Below are 24,632 nucleotides of genomic sequence, written 5' to 3'. Positions count from 1 at the left end.
ATGTTTGCAAGACAACTCTGAGCAGTGTTGGGCTGTATCCAGAGGGTGCTGATGGACATGATTCCACTCAGCTGGTTGTAGTCCAGAAGCTATAGCACCATGTTACATCTGTGCTGGCCATGATGCATCAACCACCCAGCCCGTGGTCAGCAACTGGCTGCACCAAGTGGGCTCACAGCACAGGAAACAGGAAAAAAAAAAACATGTCTATTTTATTATTTGCCAATGCCTTTTGCTAGCTTTTTTCCTCCTTCCATTGCATTTTGTGGCAATGGATGTTGGATCCGACCCCACTGAATTGTTTCCATGTACAGTTTTTAAAATATTTTTTAAATCTCTGAGATTCCCAGCTAGTTTTCAAAGCTTGCTGAAAGCAAGCAGTATCTTGGGCATTTCAGTACATCCAGATATCTGTGGATCACTTCAGCACGGCTCCATTTTAGCCACTGCTGAGCTACCTGCAGTGTGTGCCAACTTCTTTTGGCTGGGTGGACAGTAAATCCCAGTCCAGAGAGATTTCTTGTGGGAAGAAAGCTGGATTAGCTGCCCATTTTTGCAGGTTCAAATGTATTCCTTTATACACATCTATCAAATTAAATGCAGCTTTTCATCGCTTGTGCAATATATTACTCCTGAAAAAAAAAAAATATATTTTTTTCTATACTGTATGTTTTTCTGACACAAATCAGAGAAAATAGTGAGCAATCTTGTCTGAAATTCTTCCTAAAGTGAATGAGTTTTTATTCTGCTCTGCACATGCATAACGCTGTCAGTTTAGGGCAAGCCCACATTTGAAATTTCATTCTGGGAATTTGAAATCACTTTTGGTAAAAGCTAACATGACAAATATATGTTATGTACACATTTTAAACTTACAGCAGAAGATTTCCCCACCCCATTACACCAGTCCAGTAGCACAAGAAAGATGGTAAAGACTGAGACGCACAAAGAACACAAAAAATACACTTAAAAAAACAAACAAACAAACCCAACCAAATTAAAAAAATCCACTCCACATCAAAGAAAGGAAGGAAAGGAAATTGCAACTGCTCGTACAAAACCTATTTGTCTACAGCACAATTGATTAAAGTCTAGAAAAGGAAATTGTAGAGCTATTAATAAAACACCTCTAGAAAATAGCCATGGTATCAAACTTTAACTAAAGCATAGATGTGGCAGAAAATGGGATGTTTCTGGCTGAAATCAATCTCAATATTGGATACGGGGTGAAATCTCATGGAAGGGAGTCAGAGTATTTTGCAGCCACCCTTTCTGTTCTGGTGCTGGTGCTGTGGGGACCAAGATGTGGGCAGGAGGGTGGAACTGCTCCTCCTGGGGACACAAGGGAGGAAAGAATGTTTCCTGGTCTCCTGTAACGAAGAATCATAGAATGGTTTGGGTTGGAAGGGACCTTAAAGATCACCTCGTTCCAGCCCCTCTGCCATGGGCAGGGACACCCTCCGCTAGACCAGGTTCCTCAAAGCCCTGTCCAACCTGGCCTGGAACACTGCCAGGGATGGGACATCCACAGCTTCTCTGAGTAACCTGTTCCAGTGCCTCACCACCCTTATGGTGAACAGTTTCTTCCTTATATCTAATCTAAATCTAACTTCTTTCAGTTTAAAGCCTTCATCCCTTCTCCTATCACTACATACCCTTGTAAAAAGTCCCTCTCCAGCTTTATGATAGGTCCCCTTTAGGTACTGGAAGGCTGCTATAAAGTCTCCCTGGAGCCTTCTCCAGGCTGAACGACCACAACTCCGTCAGCTTGTCCTCACAGGAGAGATGCTCCAGCCCTCTGATCATCTTGGTGGCTTCCTCTGGACTCACTCCAACAGCTCAGTGTTCTTATGTTGGGAGCTGGACACAGCACTGCGGGTGGGATCTCAGCACCTCCTGCAGGACAGTGCTGGGGAACAAGAAAAGCAGCTGGAACAACCAACAAGCTGCTGTTTTTCCCAGCTGCTTCAAAGAGACTTCAGGACCACAGCAGTTCAGAGTGTCCCCAAGGCTGCTCCATGTTGCATCAAGGGCATCTGGTCAACCAAATAATTAGGACCTGCTTTTGGGTGCTTTGTAGGATATGAGGTGGTTTAGTTAGCAAAATATATTTAAAGTCAAATGTTTTATGTATTTTAATGACTTTTTTTTTAATATGTAAAAGAGCCCGATAACTTTAAAGCAGGCAGAGGATTTCCTTTGTTGCCACACCACAATATGTGTTTTTCCCCATTAGCTCAAGCAAAATGAGGCAGAAGGCCTAAACATGTGGATAGCAGAGCATGGTTTCTCAACTGTCCTCTCTTTCCAAGCAGACATTTAGATCAATAACTACTCTCGTTGGCAATAATCAAGCCACGCGTTCCTTTCAAGTTATTTTTGGAAGCATTCAAAGCAGCAAAGATCAGAAAGCAATGGACATGGAGAAGATACAGCAATTGTCAGAGTTTGTCATACTCGATTTCTGAAATCTTGGCCTGCTTTTTTCTTTAGCCCAGCAGGAATGTTGTTATAAAAATACTCTAGGGGCCATGGCAGGTCTGGAAATCAGTAGGACACAACTCTCACTTCTAATTGCCCAGGTCCATAGCTGCCTCCACTCCTTCGCTGTCTTCAGAAACGCGTTCATGATGAAGTTTTCCCACACTTCTCCCTCGCAATCTTGTTTTGACTCTGACAAGTAAACACAGCAGACCAGGCCGGGTAGGAGGAAAACCCTACCCATTCTTTTTTTTGGCTCCTCTACAAGATTGCCAAGAAAAACACACACTACACAGACAGATCATGTGAGTTTTTGGCAAAGATTTAGAAAGAGCTTTTCCTCATCCTCTTGCATTTCCCCAATGCCACGTGGTGGCAGTTCTCCCACCAGCATGCCCTGCAAGTAAACGGAGCCAGTTTTGTGCCTTCTATTTGCATCTTCTCCTTGACTTCATCACCCCCCTGCCCTTACAACAACCTCCCTTTGCCCAGAGGTGTGTAATCCACTAGATTCTTTAACTCTGGATATTGTTATTGATAAGCAGTTTGCTTTATGTACCATTTACTTTTATCCGTTGCCCTGATTTCCATCGTTGTTTATAAATCATAGTGAGTAGCTATCAAAGCTAAAAGAAGCATTGCTGTCAGAGGGCAAGACATTGTCTCCTCTGGTGCACTTCACTGATCTCCAGAGCTAAGCATTTACTTCTCATTTACCTTTTATTTTTCAGTCAGATTAATTCTTTTTGAGAAAGAAGATACAGCAGAGGGGTAACCCCACATATTTCAGAGTCCGCCTGCTAGAGGAAGAGCTCCTTTCCCACTCTGTAGGATTTAACCAGCCTAGCTGGTCACAATTACTTGATTGTTTGAATTTCTTTCGCTGGACTCAGCATTTGCAACCTCATAAGAGCAGTGATACAAACGTAAGCTGAAGCACAAAACCATCTTTGTACAGGAACCAAGTGAAGGCCAAACGCTAACGTGCCAGACTATGCCTGTGGTTAAACTGGGGCCTTGGGTGTCAGGTGTTCAGTCACTTTTGTGGGAATTCACATGAAATTTGTGGAAATGCAATGAGATCAACATCTTGCGAGAGGTCCACAAAGGTCCAGTGAGAATAAGTATGGCTGGTGAGATTTACAGCCTTACCCTGGCTACAGAAAGACACTAAGTCCTGTTCCTTTTTTTGGATGCAACCTGCAACCCAGTTCAAGTCAAGCCAAGTTAAACTCTCATAACTGAAGTTTAATCTTCAAATTGCCCTGAGGCTGGAAGTCGTGTGCCACCCCTGTGTCCTCCTGGCCGGTGGCCACAGCATCCCTCACTCTGCTCAACATCCCTGTTGTGATGTGGAGGGCACTCAGCTGGGAAGCATAGCAGCCAAAGGGGAGCCAAGGTTCAGGGGAACTTCATCTCCGTCAGATGAGTAAGGCAAACCAATCTGATTGGAAAAACAGACCCCGTTGTTGCTGCAGCCCAGACAGATGTTTGCTGTCAGATGCATTGCACATTGTACAGCCACATCTGCTGGAAAAACACTTTGCAGATGATTTATCACATTACTGTGCCAAGGAGCTGAAAAGCCCCCTGAAAGTTTTCCACTTAATAGTAACCTTCCCAGCTCGGTGATCCTCCCTGACATTTTCTACATTACTGTCCAAAGCAGTTCACAGGGACAGGGAAACATTCACCCTGCCCTGACGGTACCCTCACAGGCAGATTCAGGACATCTCAGGAAGACAGGACATTGAGAAAAATTTAAGGCAGATTTGTTGCATTTCCTTCAGATTTTTCCATTTATGGCCGATGCACTGGGGAAGGGATGGTTTATCCTGGCTGCCAACATATGTATCCTCTGTAGAGCCTTAAAACCAAACACCACATGGGACAAGGGGTTGTCCAGGCAGGTGTGTGGGCATACAATCATAGAACCATTTTAGTTTGAAGAAAGCCTCAGGATCATTGAGTCCAACCATAACCTAATCTAACTCTAGCACTAAACCATGTCCTTAAGAACCTTGTCTAAACACCTTTTAAACACCTCCAGGGATGGTGACTCCACCACTGCCCTGGGCAGCCTGTTCCAACGCCCGACAACCCTAATACCCAATCTAAACCTCCCCTAGAGCAACTTGAGGCCATTTCGTCTCATCCTATCACTTGCTGCTTGGGAGAAGAGACCAACACCCTCCACGCTCCAACCTCCTTTCAGGTAGCTGTAGACAGCGATAAGATCTCCCCTCAGCCTCCTTTTCTCCGGGCTGAACAGCCCCATTTCCCTTCACTGCTCCTCATCAGACTTGTGCTCCAGGCCCCTCACCAGTTTTGTCACCTCCTCTGCACTCTCTCTAGTATTTCCATGTCTTTCATATGATGAGGGGCCAAAAACTGAACACAAGATTTGAGGTGGGTCCTCACCAGTCCCAAGTACTGTGGCACAATCACTGCGCTGCTCCTGCTAGCCACACTATTCCTGATACAAGCCAGGATGCTGTTGGCCTTTTTGGCCACCTGGGGAAAACTGCTGGCTCATGGTCAGCGGCCTGTCAGTCAACACCCCCAGATGCTTTTCCCCCAGGCATTTTCCAGTCACTCTTCCCCTGAGCCTGTAGCACTGCCTGGGGTTGTCCCAGGATCCTGTCTTCTGCAGACAAACAAGTCTCCTGGCATTGGAGGGAGCCCAGAAACACCAGAAGCCCAAATTAGGAAGGGATACAAATTAGTTTAATCATCTCACGGTGATTTTTAAGCAAATTAGCACCGACAGCTCTGCATGTGATAGCTTGCTGACAGAGATGCCCAGCAAGAGGCTGCGGCTTCCAGCAGCTTCTGGTGCAGCAGGAACACTGGCTCAGCCCACAGGGAAAGCAGGGCTGCCCACCCCAGGACAAGCCTTTGGAACCTACTGTAGAAATCAGGAATAAGAAGTGCTATTGATGGCCTCCTGGGAAATGCTTAAAATACCTCAAGAAGAACAAAAAGCCTATGGCCACTTAGAAATACACACACTTTCAGTAGCTTTGACTTTTTTTATTTTTCATGAAAAATGCAGCGGAATGATCTATTTTGGCAGACAGAAAGGACTAACCACATTCCGGAAAATATTTTGCCAGTCCAGGCACTTAAAGGCCTCCTGGGACTAGCACATTAGGAAAAAAAAAATAAGGAGGAACCAGTGCCCTTGGACTTCTTCTGCATGGGGCCAAACCCAAAGCTACCAGTGCCAATGAAGAAGACTCCCACTAATATCATATATTGCTTGCACCATTTGTCAACACCTGTATACCCATTTTGTTTTGTTTCCCCTGTAGTAAGTTTTCCTCCTCAGTTTTAGCTACAGCGGATGAGATGGGACCTCCATCTAGCAGCTCCACAGAAAAGTTCTCAACCCAAACACAAATGGGTTGCTAAGTCTGTGAAACTTCACTGCCTTGCTAAGGCAACCTCAGCCATCAATATTTTAAGAAACATATAGCTGGAAGGAGTCAACCAAATCACAGTATGGTGAAGGATGTAGTTTCTGTTGCGAAGTCAAACTCCTCAGATCTGTTTTGGTCGTATCTACTGCATTAGCAGCAAAATTGTCCTCCTAGTCTGGTGATGATTTGGGGTGTACACCAAGCTTGCTCAATGCCCCTCTCAGCCTGAAAATAGGTAAGAATATGGATTTCCCCTTCAGATAATTCTTGAGCACAACTTATAGCAAGGTCGTACCCATGAGAAGACACCTCAGCAGCTTGGTGCAGGCTGACAGGCTCAGGTGCTGAACTGGATGCCCATGCAGATGTTCAAAGCACCCACATTCACTCCCACTTCTGCCTCCTGAAACCCACGTTCAGTACTGCCTCTCATTAAAAACGGGGGGAGCTCTGGCATCCATCTCAGCATTGCTCTGCTCTCGGCACCTTTCAGCCGTGCAGAGCTCCAGTCCCCACTGAAGGGTACATAAAAGCCCAGAGCTGTTGAAGATGCTGGTGACATGGTGTGTACTAACACTGGCCTCCGTAGGTTAGAAATGGGGTTTTAAAGTCATGGACCCAGCTTGAAAAAATCACCATAGTACAGGCTAAGGATTAGTAAGTGTTGTCACAGTCTTCTCTGACCTTTTTTACCCTCTACATGAGGCTTCGCTGGGATTACAGACTGACTAATGGGTCTGATCTGCAGCCCAGATCTCCTGGAGATGAGAGAGCATGTAGAGTGAGTTTGGCTCCACAGCAGCCTTTCCCTATCAGATCAAATGTCTCATCTCAGTAAACGCATTTTTATTCTCTTTTTATCCATAGGTTTATTTGTCCAGAATAAGGTGACAAGTCAATAATCCTTGAAAGCCTCCTTTTTCCTTCCAAGTATTTTCGTTTAGTCCACATGGCCTATAAATCTGAAAGCATTTTGAACAAGGGCATAGCTCCAGTCAGCTTTTACATAGCCAAAGAGCACCATACTTTGTGTTTTGCAGTGAGTGATTTTGGCACTATTTTTAGGCTCTTGTTTAGGAAAGATGGGATGAGCTCAGACTTTCTGCTGCCATGCACAACTACCCTTGCACATAAACACATCCCTCACTGCTCCTCCTGGAGGGGAAAAAAGCACGCTCTGAAAAATGGTTGTTGAACATAGAAGTGCCATGAGCTCATGGATTCTTTTCCTTCACAGGGTATGTTTCAGAATACAAAAAAAAAAAAAAAGGAAAAGAAAGATCTGAAACAGCAGCATCTCACTATTCAAGATCCCCTGCATGCTCTTGCCCACATACACTGGCCTAAGGGCTTCTGCATAAGCCACAATGCTGCTCAGAAAATGGCAAGGGAACAGTATAGATTACAAAACTTTCTGAGAGATGGCTATCAGAGTGTTAAGCACAGACATTAAAGTGGGAGTGAAAACCCCTGTGTTCTAAATTCAGCTTTGCTGCCCTATCAATTTGAATACATCAGTAAGCTGAGTGTGGAGGAATATGGATATAACCCAGTTCTCTTCTGGGTCAACCCAGCCTTTGGCATCAGGGTACCAGTGTGACCCAGAAGCTGGCTAGATAAGCAGATAACCACTCACTGAACTTGCTCAGAGTTTACTATTAATAATTCCAGCAATCACAATTGTGGGGAACACAAGTGTACGGTATATTTGAGGACAGGGGCAGATGCAGCAACTTTGCGTTGCTGCCTGAGCAATGGATGTGAGAGGACACCCCTCTCACCAGGTCTGTGCTATAGGAGAAGCTTTTAGCTCTGGGAGCTGAGGCTCAGTGAGGTTAAAGCCAAAGGGAGATCAGTTCCTGGTCCAGCCGATGCCCAGAGCCCGAATCCTTGCTCTTGGGTTGCAGGGAGCAGAGGCAATGGCACTGATGTTCCCTGGGAAAAACAAAGTCACCTCCAGGGATGCCACCACCTGAGAGCTGTGCACCACATCTCCAACAAGGCCAGGCCCTGGACAAGATTATTGGGACCAAACAAGGCAGATTCTTGTTTTTACCGCTTTTACTACTCCACTCAGCCCAGCCATATGGGGGATGATGGTGCAGCAAAACTTCAGGCAAGGCTGTGGATCTGCTGTTTGAACACATTAACTGCAGTGCTTGATTTTAAATGAGTAATGGTGTCAAACGCCACTTCTCTTGTTAAACACGGCTCTCCCAGCAGATATGTACCTTTTCCTCCGAGTAATGCTGTGTCAACACGAGCTCATGTTTTCCTCTTAGCCTGACACCCTCTCGATACACACAAACGCACACAAGGCAATATTGACTGATGAAGTTTGAGAACATGAGTTTTCAATAGGTAAGTCAACAAGAATTACTTTTTGGACACTTCTACTATTTGAATTGTGCAGAATGAACACGCTATTATAACTTGTGTTTGAAAATTGAAAACTTAACATTCAGCTGCAACCTATAAGTATTAAATCAGCTCCGTCAGAGCATCCTGTGAAGAACGTTTATGCTTATGACTTGTAATGTGACAGCCTTCAACAGCAGACAAATATCATTTGGAACAAGATGTGAGTCATCTTTGGAAACTGATATGAAGAAAACAGAAAAATATATTTTTCTTTAACTGAGGATCTTTTCTGCTCTTGAATTTCTAATAATATTATTTGTCTTCTTATATATTTATGTGCGTTACAAGTGTTCATATATTAGCCTCAAAGAAAAAGAAAATTATTTTAAAAATCAAAACACTTTTTTGCTCTGATTAGGTCTATTTCTTTATGAACTTTGCTAAGTAATTTATTAATAAATCAAAAGAAGAACAACCAGTGTTTCCAAATTAACATCTCTGGCAAGTCTTTTACTTAATCCAATAGATTATTGCATTTCCTAGAACAAAATTAAAAATATCTTTTTATATTTGCTTGCTGAACTGAGCAAAATATTGGAAGAAGCGTAAAATCAATGATCTGACAAAATCGGGAAGGAAAGCAGACCTCTTAGCACACTCGAGAGCTAACGTAAATATTATGAACACTATTAGTGTCTTTCCTATAGATATTTTAAGTATAATCCTCATGAGCGATGCATGTTTAAATAGTAAGCCTCTATGTAGCTGGTTATCCAGAGGCACCCATGGAGATGTGGGAACTGCTAAATAACTTGTACTAAGCTTATATAGAAATCCAGCCACAGTTTACAAGAGACTCTCACATCTTGCACTAAAGCTTCCATCGGTTTCTGATGTCACTCTTTCCTGGGCCACCACCAAATGATGACGAGCCCAGAAAATTCTTTCTGGAAAAGCAACATTCCAGAGGCAACATCAAGGGTCATTTAAAGTACTAATTACTAGTTTTACCTGTGCTGATATTCATATAGTGTGGGCAGCACAGCTTGATCTCTTTTCCAAAAGGGTAGCCTCTATATCACCCCAAAATATTACTGTAAAGCTCAGGTTATTGTCTTCTTGTTTTACCTACTGTAAGTGTTGCGAATAAGAAGCTAAAGTAATCAAAGACAACTGAGAAGGCCTTGATCAAGACTACTGTCTTACCACCACAGAGCAACCAAGCTTGGGACCAGGCCAGGCATGGCAGAGGGCAACCAGGGAGAAAAGACACATGAGCATCAATCTTTTATAAGGTGAATATTTCCAGAATATTTCTAAGGGCTACACCTCACATGAAAAAAAAAAAAAAAAAGATGTTCATGGTAATGTGATTTCCAGATATTTAAATTCTGGGGCAACTCAGAGCAAAAATATGCTGGGCAGGACTCTGTCCTTGATGCCAGCTTTCCACTTCCAGGCTCTCGGCTTAAAGTGGGCATAGGCTGCATACTAAATGCCTGGCCATCAAAACAAGCTTAAACATGGAAGAAAAAGCCCCCAGCAACAAACAACATGATCATAGAATCATTTTGTTTGGAAGAGACTCTCAAGATCATCAAGTCAAGATCATCAAGTGCAACCATTAACATAACACTGGCACTAAACCATGTCCCTAAGAACCATCTACACGTTTTCTAAACACCTCCAGAGATGGTGACTCTGCCACTTCACTGGGCAGGCTGTTTCACTTCTTCAAAACCCTTTCCATGAAGAAATGTTTCCTAATATCCAATCTGAAGCTTTTCTGGTGCAATTTGAGGCCATTTCTTCTCATTCTGTCACTACTCAGAAGAAGAGACCAAAACCCTCCAAGCTCCAGCCTCCTTTCAGGTACGCAGCAAAAAGGTCTCCCCTCAGCCTCCTGTTCTCCAGGCTGAACAGCCCCAGGTCCCTCAACCGCTCCTCATCAGACTTGTGCTCCAGACCCTTCACCAGCTTCATTGCCCTTCTCTGAACTTTCTCTATTACCTTAATGTCTTTCCTATAGTGAGGGGCCCAAAATTGAACACGGATCAATACATTCCCATGCATGCACCTGGGATGCAGGAACAACGGAGATAACAACTTATGGGCCCATCTTGTCTAACGAATCCACAGGTCATTGTCTGGCCTAAGACAACACTGAAGTATTATGGACTTTTTGACACAAACTTGGCTTTTTGGCCCTGCTGCCCATTCCCTGCAGTTCCCCAGTGCTGGGACAGCATGGGGTATCTGCAGGCTGGGGAAACCACTTCAGCAAACAGGCATGTTGGAGTCAGCACTGTCATAGTATTCAAGGCCTTCTTGGGGTTTTGGCTTATAGTTATAAAAGCTTCTTATTTGTTTATGAGCCTGTTCTGAATTTTGAAAGTAGGGCAATCAAGCACGTTTCCATCCCACATTGCCTCTTTATTACAAGAGGATTATTCCATGACAAACATGGAAATATGCTGCAGTATATTTGATGCCCTCTAAAGGCTGTTTTCATGTTATAAACCAGCAAGAAATACCTTAACAGCTCTGACCCACAACTATAACTGGATACATTATGACAGCATTGTTTAAAAAACAAAACCAAAAATTAGACAGAAAAAAAGCCATCACTTATATATAATCTCACTGTTCAAAAGATTCACACAGTCAGACTCCACATTTCCCCTTCTCCCCATCTCCACCTTGTGACTGCAGCGTGCAGGATGGCCCTTTTCTGCTACACGCTCCAGCAAACAAAATCATATCAACAGGCAGCTCATGAAGCTGGACAGTCAGATTACGTGCCCTTCACCAACACAAGTTTGTTAGTAAGAGCATCCTGACATTCATTGTCTTGTATAAAAGTAAATACCAACAAAGATTTCAACTGAGGTTTAGCTCTTTGCTGTCTGCTGGAACTGCAAGACCAGAGGTGAGGATGTCTTTTAACACTGCACCACTACACCCTAAGGAGATACATCTATGAATTGAAATCGAACTATATATACCAATTCCATAACAATTATGGAAAACTGAACCAATCTATTTCCCTATTTTCTGCCACTGGAGGGCATTCACTGCCCTTACAAAACTTCCCTACTGCAGTTTGCAGCAGCAGAGTTGCTGCAGGAACCACACGTGGGTCTGTGTTGTTGTCTCTTATCCCATCAACACTAACACACGGGTGCACATGTCCTCCAGCATTTCACCCGTGGGCGTCCCAAAGAAACCAAGATCCTCCTGCATCAAAATACATGCTCATATATCTCATCTGCATGCTCCGAACAACCTCGCTGAAGTCAGGGGGCTCTTCAACAGCTGAAAACTCGACTTTGGCTCCAGGGAGCATCAGAAACTGGGTTTCTCTCTGAGTTATGCAGGCAGTGCCACCTCTCTGAGGAGTTATTTATTATAAGGAGATCACTTCAGGCTCAAGGCAGAGCAGCTGGTCCTTTAATCCACCAAGATTACAATCAGCATGATAGAAGCTTTGCCACTGTCAAAAATTGTGACTGTCGCTGCTCCAATGATCTCACCAGAACCGAAGTAAGATTACCAGTAACACCATGAGGTTCAGGGCAAAGATTTTCCAAGTCACACTCCAGGTTTGCGAAAGGCTTCTAGTCTCCAGGGTCAAAATTTGGTAAGGATAAAAAAATTGGAGGCAGGGGCGAAAACAACTATAAATAAACCTAGCTGTTTTCACCAGTGTATATATAGAAGGAAGACACCTGCATATCAGTTAAAGATATAAAATTGGTCTGTTGGCATCTCAGACAGGCCTGGAGTTTCCACAGCTAAGTGTGAGAGTGAGGACATGTGAAATAACAGCTTCAACTTCACACCACTGCTCTGCGTCTCGTGTATTTATTAGCAGCCTGTCCCTCTCATTCCATTGACCACCATGTATGGATGTTGTACATCGTTCTGCCATCTCTCTGCCCACCTTAGGTGGCTGGAAAACTTTAAGTAACTCACTCTTGGTCTTACTGCATGCTCCTCACAACCACCTCAGCTGCACAAACATGCACTGATGGGGATTACGCAGGGAGCTAAATATCTTTTCAAGTAATTGACCGAAGGGTGTGTGAATTGTATGAACTTTTCACTGGACAAGGGGGAAAAAAACGTATTTCATGACCATTCTTTGAGACAGTCTACTGCTCAATGTTCCCTCACTCTTTGTATTCAAGATCACTGGGAAATCACGTTGGCATCAAATGACAGCCCTCTGTAACAGTCTTCATCCCCCTGGGATGGTTTTTAATTATTGTGTTTTCTTTAAATTGACTTGTCTGATTGACATATTGTTTAATGTGTTTAAAAAAAAAAAAGAAGACGAGGCTTAAATGGGTTCACAAACTATAGTCACTCATTCTTTCAACTGACAAATTTTAAAAGACTCAAGTGCAAACTCTTTTTCCCTTTGTTGAAGAGTAACACATGAAAGTGTAGAAAAGAGACTTTAATCAAGTCAGGCTGAGAGAGATTTGTGTTATCCTCAGATTCTGGGTCTAGATGAGGAGGGTCGGGAATATACTATAGTACAATATAGAATGTATTAATAGAACTCCAAACGTTACATTAGTTCAGTTCTGGTTTCCAAAAAAACCAAGAGTTGCAGTTTGCAAAATACCAGGCTAACCTGGAAGGCAAGAAACACAAGAGCCACCAGAAAGAGTGTGAATTATTCTTTCTCTTACTTTGTATCCCACTCCCCAACTTTGATCACTCTGCAAACTGACCACGAATTTTATGAGTTAATCACATTACTTATTTACTACAAATATTTTCTTCATCTCTTATCTTGTTTGCAGGTCGAAAGTACGAGGAGGAAGAAACAGTTATACCATTTGCTCAATTCCCATCACAGACTTGCGGCTAAATTGTCTGTCCAGAAACGTGACTCGGAGCCTAAATCTGGGCACTGTTCAGGTTTCTGCAACCACTTCTACCTTTAGGTAACTTTATCATCAGAAAAGGAGATAGCAGTCAGCAGTATAGGCACATATTTTTATTATATATGATACCTACTTGTCATCAGAGTAAAAAACTGTACCTGGAAGGTCACTACAGCATAGAATAACATGTCCAGTACCTTTCAGTAACATTTATTGCATTTTTACCTGGGTGGTAATAATTATATGTTGCAACTTTCATGTGTTAATTATTTATTAGAATTCTTCCATAAATTTATGTGTGCAGATGTATTTAAATACCTATTTATAGACACAGCACACCTACACATATTTTTATATTTATCTATATATCTAATCTGTCAGAAAATTAAATATAATTGAATTTAATTAAACTATTAAAATTTATGGCAGTTCCTGGTTAGCTAAACATAGTTTCAAACAACTGTCATAATAAAAGAGAACTCCAATGAAGTTATTTGTAATAACTTGTTTTTCACAACCCATTGAAACTTTCTTGGGGCTTGCAAAACATAGCCAATAGAAATCATGCACTTTCAGCAATATGATTATTAGAACAGCCTCAGTGTTTTTACTTAAAGGCCCCTGAAGCAGTAATAAGTGGTTGTCCCATTAAGTATTCATGGAGCAAGTATTTGGGGAAAGTGCTTTAGCTTAAAAAACAAACAAATAAAAAACAAAACAAAACCACAACTGTAGATTCACAATATTTTTCTTCATGATTTTCAAGAAGATTAAGTATTTCAAGACTCTCTTTACTCTCTTTCTTAACACTGAAATTGGCTCATATAAAGATTAATTTTAAATTGATTTATTTTCTGAGATTTTTTTTTTCATCTAAATGGCTAATTACGACCCTTTAATTGGGGCATTTCTCTCAAAAGTAGATCACATATATTGAAGCTATTTGCTGGCAGAGATGTTATTTTTCGTATGTTTGGTACAATGGTGAACTGCTGTGTCTCAGCATTTGGAGAGATGAGAAACAGTGTCACAGGAGGTCCGCAGAAGTTTTCAACTGCAGTGAACATGCAGGTTTTGATCTGAAATGTCTTGCACTACTTTATTTCATCCGATGTTAGATTGTTTTTTTTTTCTAAAAAAAAGGCGGTTTTAGACAATGGAACTTAGTTATCATTATCCTCGCCATGTTTCATGACAACACAAAGTATAGCCATAATTTTAATATCCATTCTCAAACAAGAAAAGCAGCAGAAAAGCTTTGGCACATTTGACGATGCCATGCTCAATAAGACAATATCCCCTACAAGAATCACTGAGAAATTGCTTTTAAAATCATGCTTTAAAATAAAATGTATCTTGCTGTTCTCCCACGTGGCCTGTACCATGCCAAAACATGACTATTTCCCACCTCTCCATGCAATATCATTAATGCTTCTTCATTTCAAAAGAGCTAGATGTGACAATGAGGAAACCTGGGTACATGTGAATATAATAAAGACTTCTGTATCTTGATTAAAAGGTAAATATTTAAGAGACTGACTGCCTATTATGAATACTCTGCTTTTTATTTGGGCTTATGTGTATATACAGTGATGACACATGGTAAAGAGAGTTTCTCTAGTAGTTGTATAGAACATTTTAACCCTAAATGCTCCAGTGTATCCAAGGAAGAGCAAAGCCTTGCATGTATTCTGTCCCTGATAAGAGCATAGAAAGCTTATTCCCTCCTTCTGCCTTCTAAATGCACATCAGTTACTGTACATAGCACCACATAAAAACATTTTAAATGTTTTATAGCCCTGAAAGACAACTGTCAGTGCTACAATACTCTCAACAGACCTGGCTGTTGTATGCCTCAAAACAGTTAGAAATATCATTGAAGTATTTATTTTCAAACACTGTCCCAGAAACTGGCATGCAGAACAGGATACAGTTCACTTAAATACAGGAACTTGACCCAATACAAGAATTCAGCTAACCAATCCAGAACAAAATATTGAAAATCTTCATCTAAGATGTACCAGTTAGTAGATGAAGAACCAGCAGTTGTTAAACAATTCATTCCTTCTGACTTGGAAGAGAATATACTACCTCAGAGGTATAGATTTGGTTACACTTGAAAGGCAGCGTTACACACTCACCTCTAGATCACGGGAATTACGAATCCTCCCCCCCCCCAGACAAATAAAAATCCAGAAATCAGTTCAGTGCTCAAGAAAGATCAGGAGAACACAAGTTCATCAACTTTTTCTCATGAAATCCCTATTACAGGTTTCCTGGGCAGGTTTGGCCAAGCGCTAATGCTCAAATAGATATATTTTTATTAATTCTCATATAGTATAAAAAGAACTTTTTATTAAGAAAAAGAACAAAATTAATTTCAATACCTTGCATTGAGTCCTTAAGTTTTTCCTGTGTTTCAGATCCCAAGTAAGCAAAACTCTACCAAAAAGATCATATTTGCAGGTATATCAACTAAACAGTCAAAGGTCAAGAGGCCACCTAAAACATGAGCCAGACTAGCAGAGCCGACAATTGACACAGTGACAAGGGAGAGACACTTAAGATAAGGGACAAGTTACTTGGGATCTCATTCCTGCATGTGGGGGAAGCTAAATACAATGTAAAGACCACATGCTATTCATTCCTGAAATAGGGCACGCACCATGCTGCAAACTTCAGACTCCCATGTATGTTGGGGCAGATGCAGAGATTAACAGATCGTCAGAAACACTCCTCTTAACTCCAGTGAGTTTTAACTGCAGCTTCTGGGGTTTAATCTGGTCAAATCTCACTGCTTTTTTCATTGTTACAAACTGTTTACAGAGCTTGACAGAGCTCCAAGAACATCGTCATCCAAAAATCAGAAGTGCTCTGTCAAACAGAACATAAATTGAGTTTTAGCAGCACTCTGCATTAATTCCAGGATGAAATGCCACAGCACTTAAAGGGGAACAGAAATTAGGTCGATGGTATGTTAATCTGAATGGTAAGATAATGAGAAGCTTTGACAAAAGAGTAGCAATATGAAAGAAGTTCTCAAGGTTTCTGCTTGACACATCCTCTCCAAAACAGCTGCTATGGAGTACTGATGGTTTCTGGAGAGTACTACTTCAGTTCTGACTACTTAAAAAAAATCCTGAAAAATACTTTACCCAGATCCATGTTCTCACCTCACGCAAGTTGGAGGGATGTAAATTATGAAACAAAGCTTATGAAAATCAGAACACAACATCTCCCAAAGACCCAAATTTTGGATTTCAGCTGTGATGCCCAGGCTTAGTTGCTTTCAGGCGCTGATCCAGCAGCCAGTATGAAAAAGGGCAGTCTGCAGAAAAATCTACTCTACACCCCATGTCATAAGATCCAAGGAGACTCTACAATTATCCAAAATAAGTGGAGTATTGGACATATCCACATTACCCAAAATAAGCAACCAAGAGTCACATAAGCATAGATCTACCACATTTGCCCCATCCTGCCTGAGCATTCCCTGACCTGAGACAGTTGTCCTGGTGGGCATAAAACCGTGCTGAATCGTCCCATCCAGCTGCCCCAGTGCAGTAGGACCAAAACTGGTAATGCAGAGATAACCACATCCCCAAACATGAAGGAGAAGGAGGGAGGTGGAGGGGGAAGAGAGAAAGCTACAAAGATACCGCTGCTGAAGAGCTGAGATTTGTGATGGAGATGCTGCTACTCTGCTGGCTTACCATAACAGCAATTTTGTGTGTATTTGAATATTGCATTCACTAACACACACACACAAGAGTTTGAATTTGCCCACAAAAACACATCTTACCAAAAACATAGGTCAGAAAATAGCACATCTTATATTTCCTAAGATATCTAGACAACCAAAGAGTCTCATTGCCAGCTTCCATTCTCTCTAACGTATTGCTAACACATGCAAAGCAAACCCGATCTTCAGACACGTCACCCTTATACTCACACTCGGCCTTTCCTTGGAAAAAATCCTTATAGTGTTTTCAACACCTGCCCCTCGACCATCATCGCACGCCTTCGGCGAACAAGGTGGTGACAACTGAGAGTGCAATTTTAATTTCCCTTGTGCTTTCTTCTGTTATCAAACAGCATTGCCATGTCTCAGTGGGACTTGCAACCCAGGTATTTGGAGGTCAAAGGTTAATGAAGGAAAGCAGAATCTGATAACTATATTATAGACAATCTCAGGGCTCGCACCTCAGTCAGTCCCTGCTATGGTTGCATCCTCATGAGAATGCTGTAGGGAAGCCCCTCTTTTGGTTTTAGGCTATTTTGAAACCATATTGAGGAAAAAAGTGGCAAACTTGTTGAACACAGTCACTTCGATACCTTTTATATGTGAGATCCAAAGGTCTGCTTTTTGCGTTAATAAGCATCCAAAATTAAAGGCGTAATTTTTGAGTGTATGAACTCTCATGAAAAAAAAAAAAATTGGTGCACATCATTTGAAAACTTGTTTTTACCATTAAGTTCTTTCCAACCACGTGGAGATCATATTTCAGGTAATATACCTGCCAACTGAAAAAAAAAAGCCACAGTAGAAAGGCAGGATGACCAGTATAGTGCATTACAGCGCCTTTAGCCAAGTTTCTCAGACCATGCTATGTTAGAAGGTCACTAGAGGGAATAAATTTAATTCACTATCACAGACATGCGGTTCTTTGGCTCAGCTGAAGATTATCCACTTTCTCCAACCTGTCCTACCATTCCCGTTCCAACAGCCTTGCTTCTCAGCAAGTACAAAATGTCATTGCCTATGGGTCACATTTAGATCTGTGCATTACAACTATGCAATCCTGCCATTTTAATTCATTTTTAGAAACTCACTTCCTACCAGCCCTTCAAGTGACAAGGAATGACCAAACCTAGGAGGAGATAGTACAGGTGTAACACTTAATGTGATTACGCCAGAGACCTTCAGTGTTTTATCATAGTCTCTCACAATTTCAATTAACTTGCATTCAAAAAGAAAGAAAAGCATTTGCTAGTTTGAGCAGTTCTCTGTTACTCCTGGATTAGTTAGTAACACCTTAATAAATCATGAATTAAGGGTCAGTGAACACTGTCTGAATATGGTGGCAAGAGCCTACAAAAACTCAGAAAAAAAAGGTACATGAGAACTTGGGTTTGTAATGAAGGTCACTTGAGGGTTCGTTGCTGTTTCATACATCACTAGATGCAGCATCACACTGGAAGATAGGGAGCTGTTTTCTAGTCCTACTGCAGATACCCTCTGTGATCCCAGGTCAGCCAGATAACCCCTTCACACTTCATGTCCAAGCCACAAATTGCTATTTTGAGTCCTTTCTGGGAGAGCAAATAAAACACATTTCACACATTGCTCAGTCTCCTTCATTTCACAGCAGCCTACATTAAAAGCCAACTCTGTTCCACACTAACTAAAAACACATCTGGACATTCTGAATAACCCGGAAAATACTTTCTACACAAAATTTCTTCATTAAGCAGTTAATGCTTCCTTTAAATAGTCAGGATTTCTCTATTAACTGTAACAGGAACAGCCAAGCTCTCTGAGTGTCTTTGTTTGCAGCCCAAAAACCAAAACCAGTCAGCAAACCTTCATTCAGATTCACAGTATGGCACAAACCCGATCAATTAACAAACACATGGAGCAACTACTTAACATTCTCAGATTTCTAGATATGGATAAGAAAAGTACACTTACTTGCTGATGAAAGGAAGGCAGCTATTTCCCCGGCCACAGAGCTGAGTTTGCAAACAGTCACTCCAGGGAGAGCCAGCACACATGGGCAGCATTAGCACCCAGGTGCCCCAGGGAACTGCGATTGGAAACTGCAGCTGTGTGAAGAAAAATAGGTTTAATTAGAAGCAAATGGGCCTGGATACGCCAAAGAGATGAGAAACTAGATTTTGTGCTTAATTTTATTTTATTCCCAGTTAGAGCACCTTCCATTAACAGATGGTCCTTCTGTTTCATCAGTGGTGTGACTCAGAGTTGTGACTCCCACTGCCCACAACAATATTGCTCATGCACTATCCTAGTCCAAACCTACAATTTAGCAAACACTTATTAATCTAACTTAACCTCACACATAATCTTATTGACATCAGTGTGTGAGTGAAGTTTAGCAACCATGAGAGTTCAAGATCAAAGTTAGACTTGCCTAAACTGTCCAGCCCAGGCTGAGATGTCAGAGGACTACACCTCCAGCACTAAACCTGCCTTCACTCTGCCCTTCTTTTCTCTTTTTCCTAGTACTCTGGCCTGCACTTTAACCCAGACACTTTCCCTTAAATCCAATACATCAATCTGGTCAGGTTTAATCATAACAAAATTCATAAAAGCTGCATTGGTCTATGCAGCAATGTTTTTAATGTGTCTTGAAAGCCTAAAACAGAATATGGAGTTAGATTCTGGGAGCAAATGCACCTTAGGAACGTGAAGGATGCCCACCAAGGTCATTCTGACATTAGAAGAGGATTTGGATGGCAGAAAGAGAGAAGTTCATAAATGTGATGTTCCAGAATTGCTCAGAATACTCTGCTTTCTAGCTGAAATAGTAATTTCCCAATATCTTCATTTTTTGCATATGTAAGGGAAGTTCTGTACAGAATTCAGAATAACTTTTTTGTTGTAGAAACAAACTAGAAACACATAGATTAACAACTCTCATTAAGGCTTCCAAGTAAAACCATGTGCAGATTTTAGTTTGTGTGCATATCCTTGTGTGCATTCCAAGGGAAAAAAAGTTATGGGGTAAAGGGAAACTTAAAACCACAAATCCAGCTGTTTAACTCCCAGAAATTATTAAATCAAATGAACTGACCATGTCACAGCCTAACCCTCAAGAGGTGCTTAGTCACACTGCTAAAGGAGAAGAAATGGAAAATACAGTAGGGCTGGAAGACTTCCCAAGAAAGATGAGAAAGGAGTTATATTCGGAAAGACTGTGGGTCAACAAGCAGATGAAGACACATCGTGCCTCACAAAGACAGATGCTTTTCTTGAGTTGCTTACAGCTTGATTTAGGCAAACATCCACAAAAGTTAAGATAGCAGAATCCACTCAGACTTAAAGCCTGATCTTGTCTAGTTTGTGTGCCCAGCAGTATAGCAGAAGTGTTCAGAAAGAAGGACATTTGACAGTACATTCTGAGCAATGAAAATCCTTCAAGAATACACCATTTTTGAGAAATAATTTCACCACAGAAGTCACAATATTTTGTCCTGAAAAGTCAGGATGTTTTATTCTGAAAATGTCATTTTGAAGGAACTTAAAAAATGGAGAGAGACTTACTTAAAGAGGTAAAGTAGTACTGACAAGATAACGAAATAACTAGTAGGAGGTTAAACAGACATTTCATTCATGAGAACTGAGGCTAAGGGATGAGATTGGTGTCTCCAGGACCTGTTTTTAAGCGCAGCAGCCCAGTACTGTCCTGGGACCAAACAGCAACCTTGGCTTCAAGGCTTGGAGATGTTGTCTTGCTGAGATGTCACAGTCACTTTGCCACCAAAGAGACATAGGCAACCACTAACAGGAAAAAAGGGATTTAACAAACTGGAATTATAACTGATTAGGAAATGGGAAGTTGTTGCAAGCAAGGAGTATAGCATGACAAAAAAAGGCAAGGAAAACATTATAGCACAGGGAAGCCTGCAAAGCACAGGATAACAGCAAGCAAAACAGCCTTACAGAACTGCAGAGAGCCCTGAAAGTGACAGTTTGGGCAGAGATTTGCAGAGGGATGTCTGCAAGGTGGATCTCAGCAAAGTACACCTAACCCCAGGTCTATGTGGTCTTAAGGCATTTCCCAAATTCCCCTGACCCAGTCAATCCAGCGAAATAACTGCAATTAAATTCCCTCTTGCAAGGGGAGGGCCTGCGGAGGGCACTAAATTAGCAAGCACGAAATGCAGAAGAAAGTAACGTCTCTGAAATAATCTTTCCCAGTGTGAGAGCCACAGGTCATCTAGGTGTGAGACCCAGATCATTGTGAGCTCTGAAAGGCTTTCTGAACCAAAGTGCCTATGATCTGTAGTTGACTGATTAATGTTTTAATTTTTTTTTAATGTGGTTCATATGATGGGCTGATGGTTCTCGTGTTCCTTCAGGTTGTGGAAAACCAAAGTTACAGGCCCTCTGTGGCTCAGCCCTGCTCCCTGGTGAGTATTAATACTTCAATGGTGAAGTTGCAAGCAGGCACTCTCCTCCCTGGACATCCTTTCCTCACACTGCAACACACTCATGTGTGTACCTGTTTCTTCTCCTGCTCCAGGCGTTCCCTCTCCAAAGTGTGACACATTTTGAGAAGATGGGTTGAGGAACAACTCCCTCTTTATTTTCCTGGGTAATGTGAATTTAAGCCCTTTGGACTAAGAAGTAGCACACCAGGCTCCTGGGTTAATGTCCTGCTGCCTTGGCTGTTATGCAGAGGACAGGCACATTTCAGCTGTGGAGTTTCTTGGCTCACACTCAAGTGTAGTTGCTTGACTTCTTAACCCAAATATAACTTGGTCCTTGTTTTTGATGCAAAACAAGAAGAAAGATGGAAAAGACTCTTTGGGGAAGTCAGTGGAGCAACAGGACACAAGACAAGTACCGATGGGACATAAAAGGGCACCAGAAAAACAGTTGCAGTAGCCAACAGGGAGGTCCACAGGTGTAAACAATAAAGAGCATGCATGAAGCAAAAAAAAGGGCAGACCATATGCACAGCTCAGAAGAAAGAATCAACAGAATTTCACAAAGTTGTTTACTTTATTCATTTAAAACATGTTCTGTTTTCATGCTAGATCAGTCAGTCTTTGCCAAACCTCTGCTTCCCCTGAGGCTGTCGGCTGGTTGGGTCAGTTTATTGTTCAAATATTTGGGTTACCCAGAGCCAGTGGAGAGATCTGGAAATGGTCCTTCTTGTATTTAAAGAAGAAATATAAAAGCTGCTGTTGATTAGCTCACATTCTGAGTGCACATTTTATACCCAGCTTGTTATGTTGAATGTTCTCAGCATGATTCATCCAGAAAAATAGCAATTTAACATACAAGGGCATGTTGGAGCAGGCAGAAACATTTCAGGGAAACACAGATTAAGCCGGAGGATTTAAATATCAACATACAGAAAATTATCTGCCTTTGTCTGTATGAAGAACACTTTTACAGACTAGGATTCTCAGAAGGAGTCAGAAGGAGGTAGGCACACAAATCCCACCTAATTTTTTCAAAGCTCTTTTTAAAATCCCATCCTGGAATGTGACTCTCAAACTAGTCTAATGGATCAGATCCAAACGTGCATAAATGAGCATAGCCTCAATGTGGAATCACAGAAAAAAAAGGAGGAAAGAAAATACCTCATGAAGTCATCTGGTTTATCCCCCTGCCCCAGGCAGGATCATCTATACCTATATCATTTCTGACAGTTGTTTGTCTAATGTGCTTTTAAAGACCTCCAAAGACAGAAACTCCAATATTTCATTATCCTCACTGTTAGAAAGCTTTTCCCTATTGTTTAACGTACATCTTTCTTCATGTAGCGTAAGATCAAAACTTCCTATCAAATAAAACATGGGCTTTTAGGAAAGACTATTTCTGTCATTTTTACAGCTTGATCCTAACTTCAGCATATTTGAGGATTGTCCCTGTGTTGCCTAATGTTTCCTCTTCTAAAAGCTGAACCCTGTAACTTGATTAGCTCTTACCTCCCCGGTCATATCCAAGACCTCTAATTACACTCGATGCTCCTCTTTGGCCTTTTTCCGACTGGTCCACGTCCTCTTGAACTGCAGCACCAGAGGAGTCCAGCTGAGGTTTTTCCAGTGCTGAGAATAGCAGAAAGATTACTGTAGATATCAAGCAGGCTACATTATTCCTTGTGCATTCTGGTATTCAGCATTGCACTCCATCTTTTTCACAAGAGTGTGACTCTGCTGACTCATTTGATTCCCAGAAGAAAACCTTTCCCTCTTAACTGAGTTCCCTCCCTCTTTTTGTGTCACACTTATCCCAGCTGTCCACCTCATAAAGCCATTTTTCTTTTATAGGATCTCTTATTTCAGATCCTAATTAGCAACTTCCAGCTGAGTGATTGTTTAAAGCAGATTTAGTTCCTATAGAGTTTGCTCATCTGCCAGTAGGATGCTGTTGAACAGAACAGTTAGCAACTATAGAAATGAAACCCTACGTTTCCTTCCAGCCTAGGCAATTTGTTTTAAAAACCAAAACACTAGAGCACAACAATAACCTTAAATAGACTATACAAAACATCAGCCAATCTCTGTTGTTCATTATTAACATGATTGGCCTGTAAGGTTTTAGAGAAGATCATGGTAACTATTCAGGAAATTAGTACCATGCTAAGCATGTGTAATTATTACTCTTAACTGGCAAACCTGGTTATCAGTTGTAAATGCAGAAACTGATTTTTAGCTGAAAAAAGCATTGCAATGAAAGGTTATCCTGCCAAATATTCTGCAAAGGGAGATGTTTTTGGCATATGCTGGGATTAAGACTGCCATTCACATTACCGGTAATTGTGCTTGCAGTGGCTGCTCCAATGTATGTAAATGCTGTAGGTACAGTGTTCTGTGAGCAGCACAGTGTGGAGAACAGCCCCGCTTCAGGCTGTGAACTGTGACATGCAGCCTACAGGTTAAAATCTATATCCTGGCTGAATCAAAACTGGCTAACTTGTTATGACTGCAATGGGTGCTACTATTCAACAGTTTGTTACCAGAACAAACATAACATCTGAGTTTTTGTATATATCTCCTAGTGTATACAACTATATAGGCATATATATATTTTCTACTTTCTAAAGGCAGTGCATTCCCAAGACCTACTATAAAACAATACAAATGTTATAAAAACAGGTACTCAGAAACTATAAACTGGGAGAAGTTTGGGAAGACTGGACAAGGTATCCTTGTGCTCAGCCCCAAGAAAAGATTTCTGGAGCTGCTGAATGCAATTTTTTTCCTCCAATTTTCACACTTCGTAAAATACAAATAACGCATGAAAAACATTATTAATTTCCTCATGGATATTTCCAGTGTGCGTTCACTGCAAGATCACTGGGTGACATTCTGAAGGCATCTGGACACCTGGGTCACCAGGAAACAAGACAAGCTGAACTTGAGCATCCCTGAGACCAAGGGGACACAGTGGGAAATAAGCAGAGCCCAAAGACACCAGCTGCCTGCTGCCACTCCAGGCTGGATTAGATACAATGCAAGATTTTTCCCACGTGAGTCAAGCACCTCAACCAGTTTATTTATTACTGACTTTTAAGACCTTGTCTCTGCTTGAAATATATACCTATAAAACAATACTGTACATGAGATGGAGCTTAGACCAGTGCCCAAAAAGTTATAATAATATAAATTTGTAATAATATAATGCTATAATAGGAAAATCTTTTTTTCTTGCAGACTCAACCATGTTTACAAGCGGAGCTACAATGTCTCAAGAATCGTACACTATGCCCAG

General features: G+C 41.5%; 1 long non-coding RNA gene across 7 annotated transcripts in view; it reads right to left on the bottom strand.

Annotated features, from left to right (window-relative positions):
• The window catches only part of LOC135579623 (uncharacterized), an 89,302-nt gene that overhangs the window by 35,052 nt on the left and 29,618 nt on the right, over positions 1 to 24,632 (bottom strand). For 3 of the 7 annotated variants that reach the window (XR_010473138.1, XR_010473134.1, XR_010473139.1), the window contains 2 exons: positions 22,847 to 22,966; positions 18,855 to 18,988 (listed from right to left, as the gene is read on the bottom strand). This is a non-coding gene — a long non-coding RNA (uncharacterized LOC135579623). Of the gene's footprint in view, positions 1 to 18,854; positions 18,989 to 22,846; positions 23,314 to 24,632 lie in introns of those variants that run through there. The other 4 variants (XR_010473136.1, XR_010473137.1, XR_010473135.1 and 1 more) reach the window with 4 other exon arrangements.

The sequence above is a fragment of the Columba livia genome, chromosome 5, assembly GCF_036013475.1.
Source record: "Columba livia isolate bColLiv1 breed racing homer chromosome 5, bColLiv1.pat.W.v2, whole genome shotgun sequence".
Taxonomy (NCBI): domain Eukaryota; kingdom Metazoa; phylum Chordata; class Aves; order Columbiformes; family Columbidae; genus Columba; species Columba livia.
The sequence above is the reverse complement of the archived record's forward strand: the minus strand, read 5'-3'. Positions and strand labels throughout refer to the sequence as shown.